Source organism: Rhyacophila brunnea, unplaced genomic scaffold, assembly GCF_057557595.1.
Source record: "Rhyacophila brunnea isolate RB1 unplaced genomic scaffold, BYU_Rbru_1.0 scaffold_76, whole genome shotgun sequence".
Taxonomy (NCBI): Eukaryota; Metazoa; Arthropoda; class Insecta; order Trichoptera; family Rhyacophilidae; genus Rhyacophila; species Rhyacophila brunnea.
The window spans coordinates 1,733,167-1,742,914 of NW_028233346.1; positions in this window are offsets into that span (position 1 = coordinate 1,733,167).

A 9,748-nucleotide genomic window follows, 5' to 3' on the forward strand; every position below is an offset into this window, starting at 1 on the left:
TCTCCTTGAAGTTGAATACCACCTGTTTCTTTATTTATATTGCCACCACATCCCAAAGCATTCTTCAAATACTTCAAGATTTGTTCCTCTTCTTCTTTTGGTACACCAGAAAGAATTGTTATGGTCTTTTTGCCTTTGGATGGAGCTTTTTGAACATTTATGACTTTTTCTGTTTGCGTTTCATCGATAGTGCTCATAAATATTTTTGGGGTTGGAAAAAGAATGTTTATTCAACCTTTATAAAAATATTATGAAACAAGATAAGAATGTCATAATCATCAATTTACAGGAATAAAGTAGTGCCAAAAAACTGGAGTATGTGAAACATTTTATATGTTTCAATAATTTTAAATTTTTTTGCAAATATTAACAAATAAAATTCATATTAACTGTTCTGTAATATCTTTTAAATGTTTGGGCCTCAAAAACAATTGAAATAAACCATCTTATAAATTAATAAAAGCAAATATTATATAAAACCAAGCTAAATCTAAAATAAGCTATAGTTGTATGCACGAAAAACATTTGACTTTCATGTGGTATTATAGTAGCAGTTTCTCCTCAATATTGAATTTACTTGTCATTAAAAAATGATAATACGTCTAATTAGATGAATTACTTGGCTTTTTTACCTGCTCAAATATTTTGAAACGTTAAATATTTTGTCTTTTTTCATTCGTATTAATATGGCAAGACATAAAAAAGCGACAAAAAACCCCAAACTTAGTTAGTCTATCATCATAAAAAACATATTTTTTTTATAAAATTTTCGCAATTTTATTTCAGAAACTTAGTTAGCTTTAATGCGGGTTATTAATGTAATCTAAATTATTTATCATATATACTATTTTTGCCTGGAAGCGATATCTTTATGATATTGTTTAGTACACTTCTTCACGTCTAAAAAATATCAGTTAATTTAAAAACCTATGCTTTGAAACGATATTATCACTAAATAAGTCAAACTGAATCGATAAAAATAGCTTTTAAAAAAATTAAATATGATTTCAGGAATATATATAAAAAAATTATGCATTATTATATAAACTTGTTTAAAAATGATACGGTGAATACAAAAATATTTGAATGCCTTTGAATTTATCTAACACTAGCTTAGTTAATCATTTATAAAGTTTAAAAAAACAAAAAAATATGAATATCCTGATTTTAAATCTATCTGTAGGTTTTTCTAAATATCTTAATCCAACTTTTTCTAATTACAAAAAGGTGAATTTCAATAAAAAAAATACCACCATAATCTTTAAAAAAATATATGCTGTTCTAAAGATTACTAATTATGTGATTCAGTATGCACAGTTTTAGTCAAAAGATGCAATTTATACATTTAAAAACCCTTACATTTGTTTAATTATTGCTTAATTTATTGTGTTAATTCATAAACATATGGGAGATAAAAATTTTTGTTAATTGTTCTTACAATACAAAAAAACATAAACACATAAGGACAGAAAATATAATTTTATAAAAATTAACTCGAGATCAATATCTTTACGAGGAAGTTTATATATTCGATACTTATTTTATCTTAATATATATGATTTTGGGGGTTAGTCTTAACTTTATTTTATCATAATAAATATCTATATAATGTTACCCGATTTTTTTGAGGCTGTAAAACAGCATATATATGTCAAAAATATGTATATCAGTTGATTGTACGTAATAGATTCATTGTCTTTTTCAGATAAAAACTTAATATTAAGCTCAGAAAAATTCTTCTAAGACATAATTTTAATAAAAGCTTGTATTTATGGAAATCAGTGCTAGGGTTTATTTATAAACAATTATCTTGCCTTTTTTACTCACTTTTAAAAAACGGTGCTATAAGAGTTAAGGTGAGTTAAGAAAATTTTATTTTAGTATTATACAATATCTAAATCTAGAGAAAAAAAGTAGAACTTAAGGTTTAGATAGTTTTAAATGGTGATATACAACATTTATACCTTATAAATACTTAAGAGATCGATATCAGCTATTTTATTCATCGATTTTTTATTTTAAATGATCTGTAATTAAAATTTGGTCATTTTTTTGCACAATATTGAAATTTATTTTATATTATTAGCGAATAAGAATAATAAAGGCTTTAGAATAAATAGGATTTTAATGATTAAATTTAGAAATTATGGATACTTTTAACATTATTTAATTAAATTATTATCTTTATCTTAGTATAATGTACTCGTTTTAAATTTGAAATTATGGGATTATTTATTTTAGATTTATAATTTAATTCTACAAATTTTGCATCTCTCACAACAAAAACGAAAAAAACACATGATTCAAAGCCTAAAAACACACTTTTCGATTTTTTTATTTATATAAAAATAAAAAAAAAGCAAGCCTCTGATTATAAATTTTTTTAAATACAATTTTCAAAAAAAAATGCATGGTTTTATAAATTTCAGAAATTTGCGGTGATTTATCTAATATGCATCAATAATTTTGTTTTAAGAACGACAATTTGTCATTTTCTGTATTAAAAACAAAAAAAAAACAAATTCTGTTACTTTCTGCTTTAATTTTCTTTTTTGTCTTATTATAAAATTGTGATTAAGTTTTATATATATAATTATTATATATCAATTATATCAAGTTTTATTATATAAAAAGAATGTAATAAAGGCAATCAATAAACGATATCCAGTGATTTAAAGGGAGAGAAACTTCTGGTGTATGTTTATCACAAATGTATTACGAGAATTATGGCAGTTACAAGCTAGAAAGCCACGTTTAGTAATATAGAAATCCACATACACTTCATCAAGCTTAAATATATTCCACTAAATTATAATCAGAAATTGATTCTCTTGATGCAAAAAGACCCAAAATTCTTAAAAATAAACTTTAAAGTACTATTATCTAAAAAAAACATTTTAAGACTTTTTTCTGAAATATTAAGAAAGATTGTAATGTATAGAAAATTTTTTATTCACAAGTCGATGATTTTTTAGGACTCTTTTCACGATATATAGATTTGGATTGGTATACTTTTATAAAAAGATAGACTATCAATTTTTAAATTAATTCAAATGCATGGTATAATTCTCTACAACTGTCCGATGGAATTTTAAACGGATGTATATGCTGATTAGTATCGATTTTAAAGCAAAAAACCTTATAAGAAGCATTAATTATTTTTAATTTACATGTTACACATTTTTATTATATTTTAAATTTTGTGCTAAAATAGCTAATATAATAGAAATCGTCATGCTATCTTATGAAAATTAAATTTTCTGTAAAATTTAGGAAAAAGATCCGTCAAAATAACAAATCGCGGCTTATGAAGTTAATTTATTGCCTTGTAAAATACTGAAATGCTATACATTAAATATCAAAATTAAAGAAAATCACCTATTTTTAGAACTTCCATTTTTTCTTTTTTTTTTAAATTTTATTTAAAATGACGTAAATTGTAAATATATGATAATTGTAAAATTTTAGAGGCTCTTTAATTGATATAACTCAAAAAAAAAGGATTTTTTTATTTACATATTTTCTATTTAAATGAGAAAATATTTGGGCTCTTAAATAGTAAGAAAAAGGGTTTAGGGAACTTTTAAATCTTTACTCATTTTAACTGAAAATAATTTCGAAAAAAAATATATACGAATTAAATTTAAGGCCTGAAGGACAATTTTACAACAGAATAAAAAAATTAAATCCCTTGGCAACTTTAAAAAATAAATCACGCAAAAACTAATTAAACTTCTTTTCTCATAATATAAGAAATATAAAATGCAAAAAAAATTGCGTGAATTTTTTTTGGTTTTAGCTTATTATATAGCCGTTTAATTGCATACCTGCAAAGAGCTTAAGAAATAATAATGTAAGGAATATATTAATTGGATGATATTCTCTACTTTGAAATATATGATATGAATATTTTCTTAAAATCGTTATTTTTTAAATACTTGATAAATCATGATGTTTTATCAATTATTTGATGATCTCGGAAAACTATAAGAAAAATTACAATATTTTATTTATGTTATCACATTATAAATTGATTCTTGAGTCATCCATATCTATTTAAATTTTGTACTAGCAATTTGTCTATTTTATATGCAAAAAAACCAGTTATTTCTACATGAAAAAAATCTATCAAAGTCACATAGAGGCGTAAATAATTCCTAAGATTCTGTTTATGCAGTAAATCAATTTTATTAATCATTTCATCATATCTATGCATCAAATCAATATTTTTTGTGCTTGTTTTTTTTAAAATATGTTAAATGATTAATTCGCAATTATAGTATTTTTATAGATATATATCGCATTTACAACTTAAGTAGACGGATAAATTTTCTTAATAATTTCAGAATTTTATTTATCAGTTTTTAGATTATCATTTTTAGCTCATAAATCTGACTATATTTTTTAATCATTTCTTAGGTATAAACACGCTCTTCGTTTTGTGTTTAATTTACTCATCCCATCTTTAAATACGAAAAGATTGACATGATACTCAATAATTAATAATAAGAAAAAAAATGCATAGCTAAAAACATCTACTGTATATAATTGATAGTTGCCAGTTGTTACATAATCTAGATAGAATATGATTTCGGGATTAAAAATAAAGGTATAATAATATAACTTAAAAGCCAGGTCAACTTTTTACTAAAATATCGATAAAATAATATATTTCTTGTGTTTTTACATATAAAATTCATGCAATAAATATTATAAGCCAAAAAATACTTCTAAAGGCAATTTATTTAAGAAAATAGTAAAACCAGGCAATTATTTACACTTTTTAGGGCCTTTTGATATTATATTTACAAAATTATCTAATAATAATTTAAATTATAAGTCGATTTAGGAGATCCTCTCAAATAACTAAAATTTCTACATATTAAGGAGTTTAAGTTCTTAGAAACCAGATGGTGATATATTATTCTGTAAAACGTTTTTTATGCAGCAAAATTAAAAGAATGATACATGAAAGTTTAAAAGCTCACTAGTATAGGATATTTATTGAAAAACAAATGATTATAAAAAATTAGAACAAAATCATTTCTAAAAAAATATAATTTAAGAAATTAAGGCTTAATATTATATTTTTATTTAAAGTACAACAAAAAAAAATACATAAAAGTACATAATATTAAAATGCTTATAGGCGTTTTTATAATGCCTTTAAACCAACAAAAACTCAAAGTTAACGGATAAATACACAATATCATTCCTAGAAAGTGTAAATTGCACAGTATAAAACAAAGACAATGAATTCTAATATAATTTAACCATTAGTAAATTTAATCTAGGCAAAATATGCTTTACTTAACTGCGAAATTGAATTTATACAAAAATCCAAATTTAAAATAGAAGAGAACTAAAAAAAAACGGACTTATTATACTCTTCCCATTCTATATTATACAAAAATTCAAATTTTTTTTAGAATAAATTAATGTTTAAATTAAAATAAACAAAACATGCGAATGACGAAAATAAAGATAGAAAACGTCTTTAAAGAGAATAAATGAATTATCGTGTTATGTATATATTATACATATTTTGAGAGCTTAGCTTTGAAAATAATATCATATTGTGCTTTTTATTTATTGATAAGAACAAATTTTGATGATTCTAACTATGAATAATAAATAGCACGAAAAGATTGCAAAAATATATAACATTTTTCTAATATTTAAATATATTCTTTTCTATTAATAAGAAAAGCTAAATTTATAGTTATCCAATGATACAAAAAAATTGATATCCTTGAGAAAAAATTTTCATGAGAAATTCCGGCCTTATAATGAATTACTTTAAAAAAAAGTGACATTTCATGTTCATTTAGAATAAAAAATAGACGATAGCAAATTATCAGTACGATATTGATATCATTTATGATACAATTTGATTTTTTAGTACGTACTTTTGTTTAATAAAAACTTAAGTATACTTTATATATCAGTATAAGGCTATTAAAATATATACTGCTATATATTATATTTTCGCTATGCATTTTTTCATTAAAAATTATTAATTTAAGTGTTTTTCACAATCAAATTATTTGTTTTTATATTCAGTTATAATTAGTATGCCCTAATCATTAATATCCATAAGAAAAATCTAAAAAAACGTTTATATAAAACTCGCATATGTAATGTATCGAACAGAAAATATTATAGGGGCTTAGTTATTTTATAAAAAAAGAAATTCTTATAGAAATTTAATATAGTCTATGAAATATATAATGTTCTACTAAAACTTTCGTTATTTATTTTGACTTTGAATATCAAATAAGTTTTCGAAATATAATTTGTTTTTATCGCGCTTTCATTATCGTGATCAGAAGACGGTACCCATATTTTTTATAGTAACTTAACGATTAGAGAATTAATTTTCCATTTTTTTTTGCGTTTTCGCGCATTTAATTTATTAATGAAGATGCTCAAAGTTGTTTGTATTATAATAGATAATTAAAACGATAAATTTTGCACACAAAATCGACAGGGCTAAAGGATGCGCTTTTATTAAAATATAAAAACATAGGATATAGAACGAGGAGTTTGGATACAGTTTGATATTAAAATGATATTATATTGACAGATATATTTTGACATCTGAATTTTTTCTTGTTGAAAAAAACAAACGATATTATAAAGCAATATATGTATTTTAATTATTATTAAATTATAAAATCATGGTTAGTAAGCTTTTTAATAATATTCAAGGTTTTTTTGATGAAAAAAATCAAAAAAAAATAGAATAAAACTAAACAATTACCAAACACAAAAGGTACAGAAATTGTTAATCATACAATTCAAGTTTACTATTTCTTCAACAGAAATAATTGTGTATTTAAAATTTTTAAATAAATGTATCTGTGCATGCCAGGTTCAATTTATCATCTATATAATTTTTTAATATTGATATCTTCATGTAAAATGTTTATAATTTGATATTTTCATCTATATTCAGGTTACTAAATTTTGTTTTTTATCGAAACATAAAAATAAAGACAAAATAAATTAAATATGTTTAAATTTTTTTACATATTATGCAGGAAAATTCTTTTTCTTCATTTTTTTATGTTCTTGTCTAAATACCTACTTCGAAAAGAAATAATAATTAAACTTATAATAGTGGAATTAATATATTTAAAATTTATATGCGTGCTTTTATATATAAAATTGGCTCTTTTGATGTCTTTCTTCTTGTAATTTTAAATATAATTTGATATTCATGATCAATTTACTGTATATAGATCTTGTAGGCATATTAATTTATAACTTTTTTAGAAAAAATAATATAAAACAAGAAGGTTTTTTTTGTAAATACTGAAAATTATGAGATATTAAAACTTCTCCAAGACTTAATAGATATATCGTATTTTTAACGTGTTTAATGAATCCTTAGTCAAATTTGTTTTTTTAAATGAATTAAAATACGATCTCTAGAGATTTATTTATTTCAATGGCTTCTTTAATATTTTAGGTCAATATTTTGAAATTATATTTTCTTTTCAACGGCTTAAAGAATTTTGTTGACCCAGCTTACTTATTTAAAGACAATATTTTTCATCGAGATAACTGGTTTTTTTTATTGTTTCTTACAATTTCAGACTCTTTTTTTAAAAAAAAAAGATCACAGAGTCGACTGTGGTGAGCATCTATACCTGTAAAGGCAATTGAATACAAGATACTAAAAATAAATTTTCTATATTCAGGCTAAAATTCCCACTTTTTATTATTTTAGGGTGTTATATTCACATTTTTATATGCCTGAGAAATAATTTCTTTTTATTTACAAAAGTTGTTTTGAAGTAGAAACATAGAAAACTTAATATTAGATTCATTTTATTTTAAAGTATATTGGGGGCACCAAACTACTGTCGTATCTTTGTATATTTATGAATATGATTCTTAAGTTCTGTTTAAGCTAAAAAAAAATTTAAGATAACAAGATTTTTCTGTGTAAATTTTAAGCATTTCTTTCCATTAGTCAATAAAATTATATTAAATTTAGTGTAAATCATGTAAAAATGCTTTTTAAAAAATTTAAATCTAGTTAAATGACATTAAGAATTTTCTTATATTATAGTGATATTCAAATTCGTAGAATATCATCGATTTCCCAAAAAAACTTGAAGTCATATTAAAAAAATCTAATCAACCTAAGAAATATATAATTCTTTTTTTTGGCCAGTTTCAGTTCATATTTTTATGCGTCCTTTCAGTTCCGTGGCGAATATTTTTTATTGTAGATTCGATGCTTAAAGATGGATTTTTATTTCATAATTCTAGCCACAACGCTTCCCTTATGATAGAGTATGTTCGAAATAGATGTTACAGTTTATCGTATAATTAGATGATAGAAAATTTTTATCTTACAAAAAAGCCGCAAGTAATCCGAAAATTTGTAGTATTAAGAAATATAATGATACTGCCGTAAATATTTTTTTTGCCTCCTATTTATCAATTTTAGATGTAATCATTTGTGCTTTTTTTGGCCTGAAAACACAAAAGAAGACGCGACTTAATTCATAGATGTATGTTTAGACGTAATACTTAAAAAATAGAAAATAAAAATATTCTGGTGTTTATTTTTTTTTCTAGTCAACCAAAATATGTTTTAAATCTATTCTTAAATATAATATCATACTACTAAAAAATGGACAGCTTAATTTTTGACGGTAAATAATCATGTTTTTATAAAACTATTTTATTCAATTAAAATCACATTCATATAGAGATAACGCTATGATAATGCTGTTTTGAATTTTTTGATGTTATATTTAAATAGAGATGCTAAAATCTTTAATATTTTTGTCGATATTGCGGTTTTCTAGTTCATATTTGCCAATAATAATACATTCCGAAATTCTTCTGTTATCTATATAAATCAGTCGTTAAGGATAAAAAAAAATATATCAAAATTGTAATTTTTGTAACGCCTTTATAAAATATCTCATAATTATACTATATTATATTGTGCTGGCTATAAATGTATTTTTCCATGGAACTTTTTTATATATCTTATACAGCTACATATTACCCTTTCTTTAATTATAATGTTATAGTTTACCTATTACAAACAATTTAAAGGCCAGTTTTCTTCTAATTTTATATGATTGTTCGGGCAAAACTTTATATTGCTTATATTACAGATTTAATGGATACTATTAAAGATCAGATCGATCATCTTTACAGTATTAAACAATATATCGCAAAGGCATAAGACTAATAATTCAAGGTTTCCCCATTCTATTTTTTGAGCATATGCTTTTACGTTAATTAGTTCCCTAATTCCTTAATATAGCCTTCTTATTATATAAAAGCGCAGATTTAATTTTAATCGATGAGAATTTATTATAACAAAATAAATGGAAACTTTTCATCTTTTATTTAAAAGTATGTTTATTAAGCACAAAAAAAAATATTTTTGCTTCTAGACACAGAATACACTTTCAAGCACATATTTTTTCGTTTCCTACAAGCTGTCTACTTTTCATACAATCATTATATTTTGTTTCTGGGGATTCATCCCCCCAGCGCATATAATTCATTCCAAAATAAGACTTCTTCCCAACACAACAATCCACTTCAGAAATCTTTTTCAAAACATTCTTTTGATCAGTCTTTTGTAAACACACTCTTCCTTGATAAAATCTTTCCAGGAGATTATGGGAAAAGTCGTTATAATTTTGTATAAATATATCATAACCATCAATCCAGTCGCGTAAATGATCATTTCGTTGCGCGAATAATA